The 21,656-nt window shown below is 43.2% G+C and overlaps 2 long non-coding RNA genes across 4 annotated transcripts in view; one reads left to right on the forward strand and one right to left on the reverse strand.

Annotated features, from left to right (window-relative positions):
* The window catches only part of LOC144893994 (uncharacterized), a 49,261-nt gene that overhangs the window by 15,651 nt on the left and 11,954 nt on the right, over positions 1–21,656 (forward strand). The window contains exon 1 of one of the 3 annotated variants that reach the window (XR_013624675.1): positions 19,609–19,717. The exons of the other annotated variants lie outside the window; for them this stretch is intronic. This is a non-coding gene — a long non-coding RNA (uncharacterized LOC144893994). Of the gene's footprint in view, positions 1–19,608; positions 19,718–21,656 lie in introns of those variants that run through there. 3 annotated transcript variants of the gene reach the window in all.
* Positions 6,410–21,656, reverse strand: part of LOC144893995 (uncharacterized) — a 68,774-nt gene continuing 53,527 nt past the window's right edge. The window contains exon 2 of the long non-coding RNA XR_013624677.1: positions 6,410–6,668. This is a non-coding gene — a long non-coding RNA (uncharacterized LOC144893995). The remainder of the gene's footprint in view (positions 6,669–21,656) is intronic.

Consider the following 21,656-nt stretch of genomic DNA (forward strand, 5'->3'; position numbering starts at 1 on the left):
AGGGGGGGGGGGGTTGGGGGGATGCTGGGGGAGGTCGGTCAAATATATATTTTTCTCTGATTGAATATATACTGTAAATCAGAAGTCAGATCCCAACACGTATAAATAAAAAGGAACTGAGCACAAATTTATATTTATTTTAAATTATCAGTAAGAGCAGGAAGGTTTGGGTAGGGACCATGAGTTACATGAAAACACCATAAGTATGGTCAATACAAATTTATCAAAAACTGGATGGAAAAGTTGAACTTCCAGCCTCACAGAGCAGATGTGCTCCCAATACACCACCTCCCTTAGACTTCCGGCCGGGTTTATACGACGTATCTTTTATTTTGCCCATGTCACGATCTCGATTAATCAATCATTGAATCAATCAATGATCTCGATATTAATCATCTCGATTAATCAAGTCAAAGTAACAAAAAAAAGTAGCGCTGATGAATACGGATAAGTCACGAATGTGTTTCTTAGGTTAGTTGTAAATATATAAAGAACACGATGGAATTGTTAAAGAAAATTCGAGGAAGAAGAAGACGTTTTGGGCACACATATACATACATATCCACATACGTTTGCTCCTTTATAATAAAAAAAGATATCATTGAAACTTGAATAGGTCTATTTATTACATACTATTGAAAAATAAGTGCATCTAATAATTACATACCATTGAAACCTGACTGAATACGTCGATAAAATACATACTATTGGAATATGAGCACATCTTCAGGGTCTTCTGGGTATTTTGTGTCTTCGGTGTCTTTAAGGGTGTTTTGGGTCTTCATGGTGTTTTGGGTCTTCAGGGTGTTTTGGGTCTTCGGTGTCTTTTGGGTCTTCAGGGTGTTTTGGGTCTTCACGGTATTTTGGGTCTTCACGGTATTTTGGGTCGTCAAGGTATTTTGGGTCTTCAGGGTATTTTGGGTCTTCAGGATGTTTCGGATCTTCAGGGTCTTTTGGGTCGTCGGGGCCATTTGGGTCTTCAGAGTCTTTTGGATCCTCTGGGCCTTTAAATGTATTTTGGGTATTCAGGGTCTTTAAGGGTCTTTTGGGTCTTCGTGGTATTTTGGATCTGTGCAGTATTTAAGTGTATTTTGGGTCTTTAGGGGTCTTTGTGGTCTTAAGGGTCTTGGGGGACTTAAAGGGTCGTCGAAGGTCTGAGGGGTCTCAACAGTCTAAAGGGTCAAAAGGTATATATTCCAACAGTACGTAATTAAGAGTTCACGGACTGAATGAATGAATGAATGAATGAATGATCGTTTTAAGGCCATTTTCCCCGCTAGAGTGGGGGTTAGCCTTGCGGGCCCCATGACAATCATGGTTCCCTGTTTGAGGCAATGTTTTTATGGCCGGATGCCCTTCCTGACGCCAACTCTTGGTCACGCTCTTACGATGCACAGGGATAAAGTCACGCAGTCACGGACTCTTAATTTTATTTGAAGAAGAAGACGTTTTGGTCACAAATATACAAACATACCTCCATACATACTGTTGTGGCCAAAAATATTGGCACCCTTGTACCTTTTTCAAATAATGCACCATTTCTTCCAGAAAATTGTTAAAATTAAAAAATCTTGTGGTATCCACTGATGTACATCTTTGGTTTACAATGGAACAAAACGAAAAAAGCAGAAAAAAATTACTACATTTTAGCTTATTCCACACAGAAATCCTAAAATGGCCCGAACAATATTATTGGCACCTTTTAGAAGTTGTTATAAATAATTTTATTTCAAGCAGGTGATTTTCCTTTACTTTGGAATTGAACTCACCTATGGTGAGTTGCAGTTGCCCGCAATATAAAAATCACTCATTCAACCAGTTTGAATGGAGAAAAGGAGTCATTCTGCTGTTTTGTGTCACTGTGTGTACTGCAATGAGCATGGAGAAAAGAAAGAAAACCAGAAAACTGAGGAGGTCAGACACAAGATTGTCCCCCAGCATGGACAATCTCAAGGCTACAAGTCCACCTCCAGAGACCTTGATGTTCCTGTGTCCACTGTACGCAATGTTATCGGGAAGTTTAAGGCCCATGGCACTGTAGCCAACCTCCCTGGACATGGCCGCAAGACAAAACGTGTTCGAAGATTGCCACGAAGGATTGTTCGAATGGTGGAGAAAGCACCTCGATCAACTGCCAAACAGATTCAAGCTGACCTTCAGACACAAGGTACGACAGTTTCGACTCGCACCATCCGTCGCCAACTCAATGAAAGGGGGTTCTATGATCGGAGACCCAGGAGAACCCCACTGCTGAGAGAGAGAGAGACATGAGAAAACCTGACTGGAGTTTGCCAAAACACACCTGAACAAGCCAAAATCCTTCTGAGAGAATGTCCTGTGGACAGATGAGACCAAATTAGAGCCTTTTGGTAAAGCACATCATCTCTATGTTTACAGAAAACAAAATGAAGCCTTCAAAGAAAAGAACACCTTGCCTACAGTCAAACATGGAGGAGGTTCAGTGATGTTTTGGGGTTGCTGTGCTGCCTCTGGCACTGGGTGCCTTGAATGTGTACATGGCATCATGAAATCAGGAGATTACCAAGAAATTTTGGAGCGCAATGTTCAACCCAGTGTCAAAAAGCTGGGTCGCCGTCGAAGGTCATGAGTCTTGCAGCAGGACAATGACCCCAAACACACTTCAAAAAGCACCCAGGAATGGTTCAAGACAAAACGCTGGACTGTTCTGAAGTGGCCAGCAATGAGTCCAGATCTAAATCCCTTTGAACACCTGTGGGGAGATCTAAAAACAGCAGTTGGAAGAAGGCAGCCTTCAAATCTGGGAGAACTGGAGCTGTTTTCACAAGAAGAGTGGGACAAACTGCCAGTAGAGAGGTGTAGGAAGCTCATTCATGGCTATAGGAAGCGCTTGACTGCATTATTTTGTCCAAAGGCTGTGCTACCAAATATTATGTCTCTGGTGTCAATAATTTTGTTAAAGCCATTTCATTTTATTTTCTGATTTAAAAGGATATAAATCAAAACAAAATTCAAATCAAAATTCAATCAAAAAAAAATGTTCGGAATCAAAAACAAAGGTTCTGTAATATTAACAGTGAAATAAAGAATTGTGGAGACCAAATACTTTTGTCAATTTCAACTTATTTTTTAGAGAAAACTGTGAGTTATTTGAAAAAAGTGCAAGGGTGCCAATATTTTGTCTATTATAATAAGATTTAGCTGTAGCAGAGACATACAGTTCTAAAGTGTCGAATAATGAAGATATTTATGTTTGTAATACAAGATATATTACAAACATAATGTTTTCAAGTTCGTGAATTTCACTGCAATATGTCAAATCATCATAATTAAATATCTGATGACACTGTGCAGCGAAACAACGAAAACAACAAGAGCTGAGAACAACTATCGAGATGAAAGGGAAACAACCTCGTAATGAAGGTCTAGACAGTCTAGAGTCTAGACTCTAGAGGTATAACTACTCACCAGTACATTGAAATAAAACACGACTTGACCACAAGCATAACATTCAGGAATGTGTACCTTCTCCTCTGTTATCTTTACTTCCGCCACCAAAGGTGGATGCAGGTTATGTATTCACTCCATTTGTCTGTTTGTTACTTGTGAAATTGAAGATTTGCAAGTATATTGGTTGGTCTGGTCTGTTATTCTGTCTGGCCTACAGGTCACATTTTTCCTCCGATTTTCACCACCCGGTAGAGGTATTGACAAGCTGGAAGTCTATTGTTTTGAGGTCAAAAGGTCAAAAGGTCAAGGTCACACAAATCATCAATTGCCAAACGATTCACTTGATATCTAGATACATACTGTATGTAAAACTGAAAAACATGAGTGGACGGGGAACCCTCATTGAGATGAAGCTTTGGTCAACCCCTGTTATGTGAGTATGTCTATTAATTACATACGGTTTGATCATGAGTACATCTATTAATTACTTATTATTGGACCTTGACCACATCGATTAATTACAGACTATTGGAACATACCTTATAGACATGTGGATCTTTTGAGCCCTTACTTACACCTTTTAGACCCTTAAGACCCTTTATAACTCTAAAACCTCTTAGACCCCTTAAGACCCTTTAGGACCCAAAGGCCCTCGAGATTGTAGACCCTTTAGGACCCAACAATTTCACCCCATTACAGTATTATGAAATGGGATTTTTTGTGATTTTATTATTGCCAAACCTCAGGAATTTTTCAAGATATCAGATTGAAACTCACACAGCTTATTTGTATGTATGTGTAGTTTACGTGTATAAAATCTGGTCAAAATCAGTCAAAGGTGAATGCTATCCAAAAGGTAAAAAACCTATGAGGGGGAAATTAGAAAATGTATAAACCAAATTTTTTATGCACAACATTCCAACATTTAAAACACTTGATAGGTCAAATTTTCCAAATTACGCAATTCCTGTTTCCATGGCAATTTTTGTTTATTTGGATTTCGCGAATATCGTGCTATGCATGACCTTTTTCTTGTTTGTTTGTTTGTTTGTCTGTGAGCAGGATATCTGAAAACGTCATGGACAGATTCAGTTGAAACTTGGTGGACGGGTTGGGTGTTGGATAAGGATAAACTGATTAGATTTTGGTAAAGATCTGGATCCGAATCCGGATACTGGAATTTTAAGTGATTCTTCACCATTGAGAGATGGGTCGAAAACGATATATAAGCACGATATCTCAAAGAGTTATGGAGGGATTCAGACGAAACTTGGTGGACGAGTTGGTTAGGTGACAAGAACAAGATTATTCGATTTTAGTCCGGGTCCAAATCCAAATCTGGCCTATCAGTGGGATACAAAACGTAAACTCTACAGCCTGACGGAGGTGTGCGGTCTACCCTCCCGATTGCTATTCTAGTTGTTTGTTTTTCATTCTGTTTGATGCACTTGTCACATTGTATGTATTGGGTATTCGGAGGGTTTTTTTTCTTCTTCAACTTTTCATGCTTCTAATCTCAGAAAGGAATAAAAAGCTTTGAAGAGTTGCACATGCCCAGACATAAAGCACGTTTATTTACTTCCTTGTATATTACTATGTAAAGGAGGTAGATAAAGGTAGGAGTGCAGATGCTTTGCTCAGGAGCCACAATAAGGAAGGCTTAATTAAGAGCAAAATAGAGCATCGATTAATGTGCGGTTTGATAATAAGTGCCTTTTGATGGACAATGATTGGTTGTGAGGCTGGAAAAGAGTCGGACAAATCAATGAAATTGGGTAGCTAGTCTCGACTTGAAGAGGTCATGTGCTAAATTCTTTCTGCCTGCTGGAGCTGGAAGGGGGTGCAGAGAAAGAACACATGTGGGGCCAGGGCTGAGAGGAGGTGTTAGAAAACAGGTCACTGAGCAGCCTGTGGTGATCGAGTAGCAGGCCTTAAGCTACAGCCTCGTCGTGAAAGTTTCCCAATGCCTTGCTTATCACGACATCAAGAAAAGCCACGTGAGAATCCAATGAGCCGACTCAAAGCTGTAAGTTATATTCCTTAATGGTGTGGGTGAATACCTTGTGTGCTTCAGAATAGGCACACTTTATCCCTGCGCATCGTAAGAGTGTGACCAAGGGTTGGCGTCAGGAAAGGCATCCGGCCATAAAAACATTGCCTCAAACAGGGAACCATGATTGTCATGGGGCCCGCAAGGCTAACCCCCGCTCTAGCGGGAAAAATGGCCTTAAAACGATCATTCATTCATTCATTCATTCATTCATTCATTCATATTCTTCAAACAAATGGGCAATACCAAGAAAAGGCGACCCGGTGTAATGGAGGATGACTGGTTGTCACCTAGCCATGGGGATAGCCGGTAGATATAGTCAGGCGAGGACAGGTCTTGGTACCTACTCACACCAAGGAGCTACAGGCAATGGGCCGCTTTCAACAACTGGCCACACAAGTTGTCCTATGCATTTGAAATGTCGTCGATATGAAGGGGTAAGATAAGGACATGAGTAATCTGAGTATCGACGCATGTTTTGCATGAGGATTGTTTTTTCCCAGGTTGAGACAGTTAGCTCATCATGGATATCGGAAGACTAAAAGAAAAAGAGTAATCTACCTAGAACTCTACCCAGGTTCCAAATGAAGAGAGTGGTCGAGTGTACTCGAATAGGAGCAGCACACTGTTTGTGAGCATGGGGAATGTATCTGTACTTTGAGTGGAGGGTACTACCATTGAAATGTTCTGGGTGTCAGACATAAGCAAAGGCACGAGAGACGTCCGATAATACTACCCCCGACAACGTGATTGGAGTTTGGGGCACGTTTGACATTAAGTTAACAATCACAATTACAAAATGTATGATTATACACTGACCAATCATTGCATGCATTCATTTATTACAGTTACTAACACCGTCCCCACCCTACGGGCGGAGCTTCAATTGGGGGGCCCAAATGAAAAGGCAAAATATCAGAAATTGAAGGCTTGTTTTTTTTTTAAACGATTTATATAAACATCCGTTGAATCATAACACATGCAAATCATCAAAATCTAAACAGTATTTGTAGAATTTCAATAAAAGCCACATCGCTGTTCATATCGGTAAATATTATTCCATCGTGTTTGGAAAAACTGGAAAATTGGAAAAATTGGAAAAACAATATAGCCTATTTTACTCCAGGGGGTCCCAGGATTACCCACCCAAAATTTCGTTGCGATCGGTTCAGCTGTTTTTTTGCAGTACCTGGGAACAGACAGACAGACATTTGGTGAATTATAGTAAGATTTTCTTCGGATATCATAAAGAAAAAGGTGAGATTTACATTAGTAATAAAATAACATTTTTCTTGTTTATTTCTAACTAATATTTGATTCCAGCCTATCATCGCTGATAAAGACCACTTTAGTTTTCTTGAACACAGTCAACATGATTCCCAGCCTGCCTCATGTGTTTTTATTAGTCAAACTGTAATACAGAACAATCAATAACAGATAAAATAAAATATACTTCTTTTTTTTTTAACCAAATAATCCAATACTTATACAACATGTGCCTTGGATACACCTGTACTCATATGGTTTATTCAATTATATATTGTGACGGTCACCTCCCCGGATAACTCCGGACAGGTTTGGTGAGTCGCTCGAATGGAATACGTAATCATGCCAATGGTTTTTTCAACCAAGTAAATCGATGATTACCATTCCAACGGTAGATAATCGGGTGAAGGTACAGGGTCGGAGTTGGAGTTCAAAACCGCAAACAGACGTTTTTGGTAGCGAAATACATTACCAGTGAAAGGAGAATAAGATGACGTAGTGTGCGGACATTCATAGCAACACTCCGATGGGACCCATATCAATAACAGTCGGTACATGGATGGTGATCTTACGCACTTGTGGCACTACTTTATTAATAAACAATTAATATTAATAAAGACATGCATAATGAAAGAATACTGTATTTTATACGGTTTGTGGAAGAGCAAAAACACAGAACAGACAATGACGTTCATGGTATGAACAAAAGTTAACACAAAAAGTAGAATCCAAATCCAAAAGATCCCAACTAGTGTCCCTGGCCAGTAATAAAATAAAATCAAAATATGGTGTGAAATAAAAATCAAATATATCAGCTTTTAATAAGACTATACGATACAATCATGATGGGTGTGCAAAAGTCAACAAACACAGCAGATTATACCTTACGCACAAAGTTATGGATTACGTCCAATGAATTATTTGCAATGAGGGAATGGGAAACGGGAACGGGTTGACATGGGATTCTAAACATGAACGGGACAAAATGTGAGGCGAGATTTATTCCTTCCTTCCGTCCTTCCTTCTGTGCAAGTGCTGTTTCATCAGGATGAAGATCACCGCGGGTGGTGCATAGGCACAGAACGCTGGCTTGATTGCTTGGTCCCTCAAAAAATAACAACATGGGTTATGTAATGAAGCTAAAACATTGCTATTTCTTTTGTGCATATAAAATACATCATGTTTATATAGCTTGGATTAATTCAAATTCCACTGGGCCATAAAGGAATTATCCTATAGACTGGAAGGCTTGAAGCCTGAAGCCTGCACACAGTTTGTGTCAGAATGCCTGTGATGCTGATGGCCTCCAATTTTTCGACATTTGATGATGCTTGGAATCGACATTTGATGTGATTTTTGAGCGACATTTGAATATTGGAATCTCCTGCGATGAAGCTAACTCCGATCGCCTTTTACTCACTCACTACAGGCAGGTTGGTGATATTTCTGTCTTCTACCGACTCCTCTCCGGCCTAGCTCCCCCAGCTCTGTCTGTGCTCTGTCCCCCAAATATTCCTACAGGTCGCACAAGATCTGCCAGCAACCCTCTTATGGTTAAACTGCCAAAATCAAGACTCGCTGCTCACCTTCACTCTTTCATTCCTCTTTTCTCCCGCCTCTGGAACAAACTCCCTCACTCTCTTCAAACCCACTCCTCCCTCCAGGTCTTTAAAACAGCTGTTTTTTTTTTTTTTTTTTTTTTTGTTTTTTTTGTATACAAGATCGAGGCTCGTGAAAGAGCGAACATTAATCACACAGAAAGACAAACAGACACATAAAACAAATAACATCGGGAGCGGTAGACAAGATGGGGAGAGAGGGGGCAGGACAGGTTTGGTGAGTGTGAGGCAGGAGGTGTGAGGTGCCAGGTGTGAGGCAGGAGCACCAGCCCATAGGGGAGAACAGTATTCCATTGAGCTGCGGATGAAAGCCTTGTATGTGGTGAGGAGCTCAGGTGTGCCGAGGAAGGACTTCGCACGACGGAGGATGCCCAGTCGGCGACTGGCTTTGGAGGCCAGCTTGGAAATGTGGTTTTCCCAAGAAAGATCATGGCAGATAGTGAGACCCAAAAGCTTGAGCGACAGAACTTCTTGGAGAGGATTGTTGAGAAAGTAGATGGGAGGGTTGTCCAGTCGATCTTTTCAGAGAGACATAGTAAGAGAGTGAGATTTGTCAGGATTGAAAGACATGTTCCACTTGTTTGACCAGTCTGTGATTTTGTCCAGGTCTTCAGAGAGTGAGGAGGCTGCAGACTGCCGATCTGAGGGAAGAGGAATGGAGCGGCAGAGAGTGGAGTCATCAGCAAAGAGATAGAGAGGATTTTCCAGAGAGTCGGAGAGATCATTGATAAAGACCAGAAAAAGCACAGGGCCCAGCACACTGCCTTGGGGAACTCCAGCCTGAACAGGAAGGGGAGATGAGAGAAATCCATTTAGGGCCACACGTTGACTACGACCAGAGAGGAAGTCCGCAAGCCATGCATGGAGATTTCCATGGATACCATAGGAGGAGAGTTTGGTGAGCAGAGCTGGGTGCCAGACCGTATCAAAGGCACGTGATATGTCAAGGGAGACAGCTCTGATTTCCTGTTTGGCATTGAGGACCTCCATCCATTGTTGAGACAGCAGAAGCAGCATGTCCAGAGTAGAGTGACCTGGTCTGAAACCAAATTGATGATCAGAGATCAAGCCATTGGAGAAGGGGAAAGATTTCATATCCGAAGCAATGATGGATTCCATGACTTTGCTGATAATTGGGAGCAGGCTGATTGGTCTGTAGTTGCAAGGATCTGTTTTTGCACCTTTTTTGTGTAAAGCGGTAATGTTAGCTGATTTCCAGGATGCTGGCAGATGACCTTGAGCAAACGATAGGGTGAAAAGAACAGAGAGAGGGTGAGATAGAGCGGCAGAGCAGGATTTTAGGACCCGTGGGCTGATGCCGTCTGGTCCAGATGCAGAATCAGAGTCGAGGTTTGACAAAAACTCCTCCACCACCATCACCATCACCATGGATGGTGTTCACCACCATCTCTTATCTTCCCCCATCCAAAACCTTCTACCCCCATTAATTCACCCCAGATACACTTTTTTGAAATACCGACTTATTTCCTGGAAGTCCTAGCAGTGTCCATGTGTTTTATACCTCTTACAGTGCCAATCACAGTGCACATAGCCTCACACAGCCAATCAGCGTAACAGGGAACAGACGAATGGACAGCCAACCTTGGTATATATATATATATATATATATATATATATATATATATATATATATATATATATATATATATATATATATATATAAATATAAATATATATATATATATAAATATATATATATATATATAAATATATATATATATATAAATATATATATATATATAAATATATATATATATATAAATATATATATATATATATATATATATATATATATATATATATAAATATATATAAATATATATATATATATATATATATTGTTGTGGATCTGCCGCCGGCCTTCTCCCCTTATCACGGGGGGATTAATCCCCTTGTCTTTACTGACCTGGCGCGACCCGAGACCTATTACGTCCCTTCCGGACAGCGCTAAATAGGGTTTCGGGACCAAATTCGCTGTTACCTAAGTACTAGCGCTTCCCTGGAAGCGAGGGAATAAGCCTTGCATGAACCACGTGTGATGGTGATACGCCGAGCGGTTTGCGTACACGTGATCCGTGCTATTATTAGTTACTAGACCCGATTGGAGCGATCTTATTCATACCACGCTTAGTCAATGGAGAAATCACAAAGGCGATCGAATTGGAAAGAAAAGGAAGAACAAATATGTTTAATTATGATTGCACGTATTTACAGCTCAGGACGAAGAGACACAGGGAAATCCTTAAACAGTCTTACTCTTAATACCCCAGGACAAACGGGCCCATCTGACACACACACTCACACGGGGATTTCTGATGGGCAGGATGATGTTCACCAGCGCCGCGGTGGTCGTACAGGATCGGCTCCGTCTCACTCTCCACGGTCCCCGGCACGTCCCACGAAGATGAAGGTAGGCGAAGGCAGGACCGCGTATCGTGTCACTCGAACAAAGTGGGTAATCTCGGGGCGAACGGTAGAGGGCGGACTTCGCGCGGCTGGCGGTTACTCAGCAGCGTTCACTCGCTTTGGCCGAACCGCCTGAGTTATCAACGCCCTGTCTGCGCCCACATATTCCAGGTAACAAAGTTCATTCAGCACGGGTGATTCCCGTCAAGCACGTCTCCTTCCTCCATACTCAGAAGTCACTTCAGCGCACCTCTCCCATAACCCTGGTACTGCAACTGACGAGCGCCTCTCCCTTCTCATAACTGGACTCGACGAGTGCCTCTCCCTTCTCATAACTCTGTTCAAGTCCTCTCCCTTCTCAGAACTGAGGTGGGGGCTTTTCACGAAGGGTTTTATTGCCATGCCATTAGAACCCTCTGGAACTCACCACACGCTCTTCACCATGCCCTCTCACGCCATGCCGCTCGAGCCCTGATTGGCTGGTTCATTCTTACCGCCCCCACTGCTGCCGCGCCGAGCTCAACCCTCCTTCACCTTTCGAGGCCCTGCCTCACGTTAACTTGACTAGGGGACAGCCAATTGGGGCACGGGATGGATTGCACCCATAGAGGTAGAGTGGAGGTTGAAGCAAAATGATTGTAGGGCCTATTCTCCTGCCTTTACACAACGCAGGTACTAAGAGAGGAAATGGCCTATTCTTACACATACGAAGACATAACTACACTACAAATGGGCCTATATGTTGCTCGTGTGACTAACTATGGGGGGAAAACCTTTGACCTTTATTAACCTTTACTGTACCAATCTCAAAATCGCAGCAATATATACAGACTTGGCATTTAATATGGAATTTTTTTTTTCTTGACCTGGGTTTACTTTCTGAACTCAGTATATCAATCTGGTGAGTTTCTTTTACGCTTCGGTGATTTCTTTGTTAAAAGAACCATGTCACTGATTGTCTGTCGCAGCAAGAAGTCAATAACAGGATTACATCACAGGTGGCGTGACAAAATGTAAGGACAGGTACATTTGACGATTGGCTTCACAATCGGGTATATAAGGGTTGTTGCGTTCTGTGTTAGTGGAAAACAACTGCTGCACGTCTACAAAAGTTATTGCCGCTTCCTCTGGAGATGGTCTGTCAACTCGACAATGCTGTTTGTCATGGAGTGGTGGCTTTACGAAATTCCGGCATGAAACAGCATGCTATTGCTTGGCAGTATGGCATCACTCAAGGTCAGGTGTCAAAGATCCTGAAACGAAATGCTAAGAGCGGTGTCCCTACTCCAATACCGAGGCCAGGACGTCCCCGCAGAATCACAAGGAGAGATGATCGCCAGCTGCACCGGTTAGTCTGCAATGGCTGTACCAAGTCAGCTAATCGGCTGAGGGCTGAGTGACAAATGTGCCTGTATCCAGGAGGCTAGTCAACCAACGACTGGTTCAAGCAGGCTATCGTGCCAGGCGTCCCCTGAGAAAGCCACGCCTGACCAGACAACACAGCCAGCGCTGATTGCAGTGGGCCAGAGAGCACCGTCAATGGCAGCCAGGACACTGGAATCACGTGACCTTCAGTGACGAGTCTAGATTTCTGGACTATCGTCAAAATGGCCACGTCCGAGTGCGCAGACAAGTGCATGAAGCCTACAACGAAGATTGTATAGTGCCAAGAGTCCAAGCTGGAGGTGTGGGGTGACCGTTTGGGCTGCTTTTCAGGCAGGGGGCAAAACTGACCTGGTTGTTCTGAATGGAAACCTGAACCAGTTCAAGTACAGGGCCATTCTGGAAGAAACATTGCTTCCATTTGCTCGTGCAGCCTTTCGAGGAAACTATGTCTTCCAAGATGACAATGCACGGCCTCATCGTGTTCGCATGATCCAACACTTTCTTGTTGACCATTGTGTCGAGCATATGGAGTGGCCTGCCATGTCCCCGGATATGAATCTGATAGAGAACTTGTGGGCAGAATTAACGCGTCAAATCGACAACTTGGTCCAGCAGCCTACCTCTGTGCGTGAATTGCAGCAGGCTATTGTCACTGCATGGCAAGCCATTCCTGTCCAAACCTTTGCAAATCTCGTGAACAGCATGCCTCGTCGTGTACATGCTCTCCTGAATGCTCGTGGGGGTTACACTAAGTACTGAACTGTAATTTTACTGTGCATAATCCCAGTCATAATTTAACTTTTGTTTTTGTTGAAAAAATGTTTGGCTCATGTGTAAAATAAAGAGATACTTCTGGAAAACGTACAGAAGTTTAACACGGTTCTGTCTGTGAATTGAGTTCGATATCAGTTGACATCACTTTCAAGGATCAATTTATTTGCTTCGAAATGTCAAATGTGGTTTTTGTTTCTTTTAAAGGTCACATTAACAAAATCTAGAATAATTTCAACATAATTCCAATGAACTTTAGGTTCTAAGTCATCTTGAAAAGTAAGTTCACCCCCACAAAAAAGATATTCCATATTAAATGCCAAGTCTGTAGATTGTTACGGATCCGGGGGACGGCACTTCCGTTAGCAAGGGGGGGTTAATCCCCTTGTCCTGTTAAGCTGGCCGTCCGCCGGTCCTAGAAGTATGACGTCACTTCGGGTCGGTGGTAAGTAGGGTTGTAAGCCCAATCCGTCTTACTACCTAATTACTACCACCGGCCGTAAGCGAGGAGATACTCCCACCCGGGCTGCAGCGTGAATGGATGCACCGAGCGAAGCGAGCTGCGCCTCGGGCCGTTAACAAAGGACTAAACCCGACTCCGAGCGTTGGCCGAATCGTCCCACAGGTACTCAATTGGGAAAGGACTAAAGCGATCGGGGGAAGAAGAAACCAAAAGGGTAAGAAAGAACACAGGTTTATTCACGATCTACAAGAGGAAACGAAAGAAGGGAATATACAAGGAGAGGAAATAAAAGGACATAGGGCAACCTTAAAAACAGTCTTATATTATCATACGCCCAGACAGAACAAACAGACTTACACGAATAGGGAATGGCAGGAAGGAATGGCTGGAAGGGGGAGAAGGTCCAAGCAGATGGCAGGGCAGGAAGGTCCGGGCAAATGGCACAGCGTCGAGGTCCGCTCCAGGTCGCGCTCCGGTCCACGCTCCGGGCTTGAGGCGAAACCCGGCGGCAGCTACACGTATCGGTTTCACGCGGTCGGACAATGCGAATATATTGCAGTATTGTCGCCGTCAACGGACCCACTCTTCTGCCTTACGATTCAGCTGTATGCTCATCTGGTACCTCATATCTCGGACCTTCGCACTCATCTCTCCTCAAGCAGTCCCTCTCAGCCGCTTTTATTGGGCGTTCCTGTATCCAGCCGCCGGCTCCGAGGACACGCCTACCGGTCGGCTCACCTCGGCCCTGGTTGGCCGGCGAGGGCTCGCTGGCTCCACCTCTTGAGGAGACATTGACAGGCCACGCCTCGTTCCTGGCGCTCGAACCCACTCCTCCCCTTTTTCCTCCAGATTACCGCGTGCGTAATGGCAGCTTGGGGCCAGCAAACAAACCAAAACAAAGGGCAGCGAACGCTGCCATACCGCTACTGCACTTTGAAGAGAGAGAGAGGATTGGGGATAATTTAAGGGGCCTATCTTATTTGATTAATGCAACGTAGATTCAACTATTGGGAACAGATCCTTAACTAAAACACATAATAATGAGATAACTACAGAGAGGTCCTATGGTGTTCTACGTGTTGTACATGGACTAACTAGGGTGCGATCTTTAACCTTTACCCAAAATGGGAATATTTACAGGGGATTATTTATAAGGGAACATTTACCAAAACGTACAAAGTGAAGGTTCTAAAAACCATAACAATATATATATTGTTATGAATTTTGGGGTAGAGTGATATATAGATCAGGTAGATCTGTGTAGGTATCATGCTCTGACTGTCGTGAAAAAGAAGAACCATCTCGATGTACAAAAGCAGGGACCTGTCTAGCCTGGATGTCAGATTAAGTGTATCTTTTTGATCATACAAGGATGATCCTTGTGGTAACTAGAGTAGGGATTATGCTAATTCCCCTGTTTGTGAGACCTGTGATCTATCCATTGTCCCATATGGCAACGCACATAGACACTAGGCAGGCCCATTAGTTACACCACACACACTACTCAAATCTCCCCTACAATAAAACTCACCGGAAGCCAGTTCGGGGCACTGCCGATAGAACCGCAGCTAGCTACATCACCAACATGCATAGCAACACTCATTGTGCAGGCCGGCTGAGGCCATGCCAGCTGGCAATGGATTGGTCGAGGGGTTGATGTGGAGATCACACCATTGGGCCAGGTGTCGACCAACATGAAGGCCAGGGTAAGGAGGGACTCGTGATTGGTCAAGGCAGGGGCAAGAAGCTGGCCACTGATTGGTGGAAGGAAGGCCGAGGGGGAAGCAGAGCACCAATTGGCCAGGTACCACTGATGATGTCAGGGGCAAGTAAGAAGTGGCACGCTGATCGGTAGGGAGGACAGCTGACGTCACGAGACGACGAGCGATAAAATAACTGACTGTCCGGCATTGTGCCCTTCTCGTTTGGCCCCCCCTTTCGTTTTGGATCCCTTTGTGTGTTGGACCCCCTTCTAGTTTGGACCTCCTTCTCGTTCTGGATCCCTCTTGCCCTGGACTTCCCTTGCGTTCTTAACCCTGGACCCTTGCTCGTTGAGCAATGATGGATGGTGGAGAGACGGTGGAGCGCTGACGATTCTCCTCCCCTGTTTCACATGCAAGCCACGAGCGTACAAGCGAGGCTTGCTAGCTGCGCGCGAACAAGGGCACGTCGAGGCCTGGTTCGCGCCAACGACCGGGCGGCCTTCCTCCCGCCAACACCGGAGCCACGTCCGGACTGTGTGATCGAGCCTGACGATCCCTGACACACCATCCGATTGAGATAAGCCCACGCACACACGCACGTCCCTTTATTTTCATATATTCTCCCTTGTGTGTTTTAGATGTCCGGTGTGGGAGCGCTCCATTTTAGAACATTTATTTACTGTCGCGTTCTTGTTCTCAGGTTCCGCTAAATAAACCTATTATTTTTGTACATTTTACATCCGCCTCGGTTTGAGTTAATTTGCAGGGTGAAGACGCCTGCGCTGGGCTCATACAGGTGAGTCAGTATTCTTCTTCCTCCTCGCGTATCATCCGCCATCAATTTGAGTTGAACGCCTCCATAACACTCGTTTCCATCCGTGGCTCACTCTCGGTCTTAACTGAGAGCAGACACACGACAATATATATATACATACAGTCACGTGAAAAAGTAAGTTCACCCCATGTAAAGTTTTGACTTTTTCAACATACAGCTATTTGATCTTCATTTCAACAATATTGATAGATAAAGTCTGATATAATATAACAAATATCATGAAACATTTACATTTTGTAGTCCATTGTATATTTTAAATAAACATAAATGCAAATTTCGCCTGTGGAAAAAGTAAGTACACCCCTACATTTATCACTACTTCAAATACCTAAAATTAGAATCAGGTGCACCAGCTCAGGTGCAAATGATTAGAACATCGTAAGAGAGGATTTTGGAGGAACCTGTCTTATTTAAACCTCAGACATTTCGTTTGGTTTGCTCTTTGTTGTTGAAGTGTGCGGTATCACCATGCCTAGATCAAAAGAGTTGTCTGAGGCCTTCAGAAAGAAGGTTATAGATGCCTACGAGTCTGGGAAGGGATTTAAAAAGATCTCGAAACAATTTGAAATCAATCATTCGACTGTCCAGAAGATCATCTACAAGTGGTGAAGATTCCAAACACCTGCCAACTTGTTCAGGCCAGGCCGCCCCAGCAAGTTCAGCCCGAGAGCGGACCGCAAGATGCTGAAAGAAGTCTCTAAGAACCCCAGAATGTCATCACGGGACCTACAGGTAGCTCTTGCCACTGTTGATGTCAAAGTGCACGAGTCTACCATTAGAAAGAGGCTGCACAAATTTGATCTACATGGGAGGTGTGCCAGGAGGAAACCTTTGCTGTCCAGAAAGAACATCAGGGCAAGACTACAGTTTTCCAATGAACACCGAGGCAAAGACCAGCACTTCTGTAACAATTTGCTCTGGACAGATAAGTCAAAGGTAGACCTATTTGGCCACAGTACCAGAAGACATGTTTGGCGAAAACCAAAGACAGCATTTGACCACAAGAACCTGATACCAACTGTAAAGCATGGTGGTGGAAATATTATGGTTTGGGGCAGCTTTGCTGCATCAGGGCCTGGGCAGCTCACCATCATAGAATCCACTATGAATTCTTCATTGTACCAGAGGGTGCTTGAGGATAATGTGAGGCCATCTGTCAGAAAGTTGAAGCTCAACCGAAGGTGGACCTTGCAACAAGACAATGACCCTAAACATACCAGTAAATCCACCAAGGAATGGCTGAAAAGAAAGAAATGGAGGTTTCTGGAATGGCCAAGTCAAAGCCCGGATCTAAATCCCACAGAGATGTGGGGGGATTTGAAACGAGCTGTGCATGCAAGAAATCCCTCAAACATCGCACAGCTTAAAGAATTCTGCATGGAGGAGTGGGCAAAAATTTCTCCCAGTCGATGTCAGAGACTGGTAGACAGTTATAAGAAACGCCTACTTGAGGTTGTTTCTGCAAAACGGGGCAATACCACCTATTAGAGCCAAGGGTGTACTTACTTTTTCCACATGCGAAATTTGCATTTATGTTTATTTAAATTATACAATGGACTACAAAATGTAAATGTTTCATGATATTTGTTATATTATATCACCTTTATCTATCAATATTGTTGAAATGAAGATCAAATAGCTGTATGTTGAAAAATGTTGAAAAAGTCAAAACTTTACTTACTTTTTCACATGACTGTATATATATATGCATATATATATATATATATACACACTACTCACAATAAGTTACGGATATTGTGGGAGTGAGGTTTTTTTTGTTTTTTTATAGGGGTTTGGGTATTGAAATTAAGAATGCTGTGTTTTTTCCACACATTAATAACCATAGAATTAGGACCAACAACTTTTTTCAACATAATTAATTCACAAAATCAACCACACTGAAGAACCTGCCAATATCCCTAACTTATTGTGAGTAGTGTATATGAAGAAATGCACATGTATAGAAGACAGCAATAATTCCCAAATTACCCTCTACGTGTACACTCACGACCCATTAATATCGGATATATGCAATCAACATAACACTCTAAAATAGTGCCCGCATACATCCAACAAGGAAAGAAAGAAAAAGAGAGAAAGAATTGGGGTGAATGAGTAAACCCCTTAACCTCTGTGACGGCTCTGGGGAGATGGTGTGGCACCTTTGGCTAGCTGTACTGGGACAGCTCGTAGTTCGCGAATAGTTAAACTGTGTCCCACTCTCCTTTCTTGTGCACACAGCTCGTTCTGTGCAGCGCAACCCCCATCCAAAACCCATCCAAACAATGTGGCAAGTGCCACAGGAGGATGATGATCTGCATGATGTCTCCAGCAGACTGCAGAGGCAGATTGGGCAGGCTGACCGAGACTGAGAGACGAGTAGCCGAGACAGATGGATAAAATCATGAATGACAATCCCGACAATCGACGAAGACAGCTTCTTTCTCAGACTACTACTCAGGTTAGACCGGCGAGGCAAGACGAGTCCAATACCGGAGATGATGATGATCCAAGACCAGACGAGGCAGCAAAGACTGCTTCTTCTTCAGATGACCACCTATGTGAGACTGGTGAGACGAGGCGAGACCAGACGAGCCGCAAATGAGCCTAGATGAGCTCCAAACAAGCCTAGCTGAAGACTGCTCAGACGAGGTATCGAAGACTGCTCAAAGTGCATAATTATGCGGCCTTTTATGCCCTTCTTCCCAGCACTAATTCTGTCCCTTTTTCCCTCTCGATCTGAATATCTGCGTATCCCTCCGATCCTATTGACTGGACGCTGGAGGACGCATGTCGTTACATACTCCAGAGCGATTGGTCAGGTGTGTTGAGTCTCGTAGACCTCTCTCCCTGATTGGGCCTGCTTTATGGGGCGGCGTGTACCGTTCTGATCCGAAACTCGATTTGGCCAGTTTTATCCAGGCCAGGTGATTGGCCAGTTTTATCCAGTTCAAAGAGAGGGAAGAAGGTAAGCAAAAAGGCGAGAGGATGTGAATCGGCCAGTTTGAACCGATTCAAGAATGGAATATGCGAGAAAAAAAGTAGAATGTCCATGCATCAGCCGGTTCTAACCGGTTCAGGAAGGAAGAAAGGTGCGAGTAAAAAGGTGACATTTCATGTCTGAACTACAAGTTTGTCCTGCATAGTACACCCTCTGTTGCACCATGTGCATTGGTACTGTGGTTGTGCCATGTGATGTGAAATGCAAAACATGTGCCTAAAATAGTACTGTTGTGTATTCAAGTGTTGTATCATGATACTTTTGTGGTCTCTTCATTACACGTGAGTATCTGACCTCTCATTCTTCCTTTATGCTGTGTCATGGAAAATGGCCGTAAAAGCGACAATCATATTGTGAATGAAAAACATGAAGGGGCTACTAATAGGGTTGGCTTGTTATCATCCTTTCTTCAATGATAGTATTAGTGTATGAGAGGGGATCTGAAAAGGTATCCTGGGGATTTGAAGAAGTTGTGAAGTGTACAGTTGAGGGTTGTGCCTGTGGTTGTGGTCTAGCAGAGAGGAAGGTGAGAGAGAGAGAAGGAGGGAGTAAGGGAGGACAACAGAGAGGGAGAGAGGAACAGGCCGATGTGGAGAAAGGGGAGGGGGGTTGAGTCGGGGAAGATGGTTGATGGGTCTCAAACCGCAACATACGTTTCGACACAAGTCGTGGCTGCTGTGCCGGGGAGATTTCTTGGAAAGATGTGGCTCAGCCAGGGAAAGGCCAGAGAAGGCCTTAACATCCGATTATGCCAATTGATCTGCCAGGTATGAAGTTTAAAATCATTTTTAATAATGCGAGTTTTCAGCTTCATTATGTAGTGACATATAGGTCTATCTTAAACATGCAATATTCCTCTGAGGGTAACTAGGCTTAACTAGGCCTCGGCCTGCATGGCCAACCTTGAGGCTTCCATGATTGAAAGCCCTACAAACACGATGTTTTATCGCTTGTATTTCTGTTGCTTAGTTAGATTGTATTACCAAATATAACCCCAACAATAACTGTAGTGTATTTAAAGGTAGATTTCACAATTATTTTGCGATCATATTTAGCAGCACAATGCCGAAACTGGTTAAAATTGTCGTTTTCTCATTTTAAAAAGAGCTGTCATTGGCTAGTTGAAGGCGTTTGGCTCCAATGAAGTTATGCTCTGATTGAGATCATAAGTCAGTAATAACTAAGTAACCGAGAGAGAGAGAGAGAGAGAGAGAGAGAGAGAGAGAGAGAGAGAGAGAGAGAGAGAGAGAGAGAGAGAGAGAGAGAGAGAGAGAGAGAGAGAGTCAGTAAGGTTTCACACGATATATGTTTATGGAATAACCAGAACTACTTAACAAGAAAGAAATAACAAATTATCGTTATGAAATACGAATCATTCCATTGACTTCATCCATTGCTTGTAAATATTTATTTTGTATTTATATTGAGAGATATGATTATTGAAGGATTAAATAGTCATTCATCATAGGGAATAAAAAGAGCAGGAGAGTAAATTGGAATTTATTTAGAGAAAGAGCAAGGAGGGTTTGTGGTGATGAGGAAGAAAATAACCTTTAGTTGGTGATGTGGGGGGAAATAACCTTTAGTTGGTGATGTGGGGGAAAATAACCTTTAGTTGGTGATGTGGGGGAAAATAACCTTTAGTTGGTGATGTGGGGGAAAATAACCTTTAGATGGTGATGTGGGGGGAAATAACCTTTAGTTGGTGATGTGGGAGAAAATAACCTTTAGTTGGTGATGTGGGGGGAAATAACCTTTAGATGGTGATGTGGGGGAAAATAACCTTTAGTTGGTGATGAGGAAGAAAATAACCTTTAGTTGGTGATGTGGGGGGAAATAACCTTTAGTTGGTGATGAGGAAGAAAATAACCTTTAGTTGGTGATGTGGGGGAAAATAACCTTTAGATGGTGATGTGGGGGGAAATAACCTTTAGATGGTGATGTGGGGGAAAATAACCTTTAGATGGTGATGTGGGGGGAAATAACCTTTAGTTGGTGATGTGGGAGAAAATAACCTTTAGTTGGTGATGTGGGGGAAAATAACCTTTAGATGGTGATGTGGGGGAAAATAACCTTTAGATGGTGATGTGGGGGGAAATAACCTTTAGTTGGTGATGTGGGGGAAAATAACCTTTAGATGGTGATGTGGGGGAAAATAACCTTTAGTTGGTGATGTGGGGGAAAATAACCTTTAGATGGTGATGTGGGGGAAAATAACCTTTAGATGGTGATGTGGGGGAAAATAACCTTTAGATGGTGATGTGGGGGGAAATAACCTTTAGTTGGTGATGTGGGGGAAAATAACCTTTAGATGGTGATGTGGGGGAAAATAACCTTTAGATGGTGATGTGGGGGAAAATAACCTTTAGATGGTGATGTGGGGGAAAATAACCTTTAGATGGTGATGTGGGGGAAAATAACCTTTAGAGGGTGATGTGGGGGAAAATAACCTTTAGATGGTGATGTGGGGGAAAATAACCTTTAGATGGTGATGTGGAGGAAAATACCCTTTAGATGGTGATGTGGGGGAAAATAACCTTTAGATGGTGATGTGGGGGAAAATAACCTTTAGATGGTGATGTGGGGGAAAATAATCTTTAGATGTTGATGTGGGGGAAAATAACCTTTAGATGGTGATGTGGGGGAAACTAACCTTTAGATGGTGATGTGGGGGGAAATAACCTTCAGATGGTGATGTGGGGGAAA

The sequence above is a fragment of the Myxine glutinosa genome, chromosome 10, assembly GCF_964187855.1.
Source record: "Myxine glutinosa chromosome 10, kmMyxGlut1.1, whole genome shotgun sequence".
NCBI lineage: Eukaryota > Metazoa > Chordata > Myxini > Myxiniformes > Myxinidae > Myxine > Myxine glutinosa.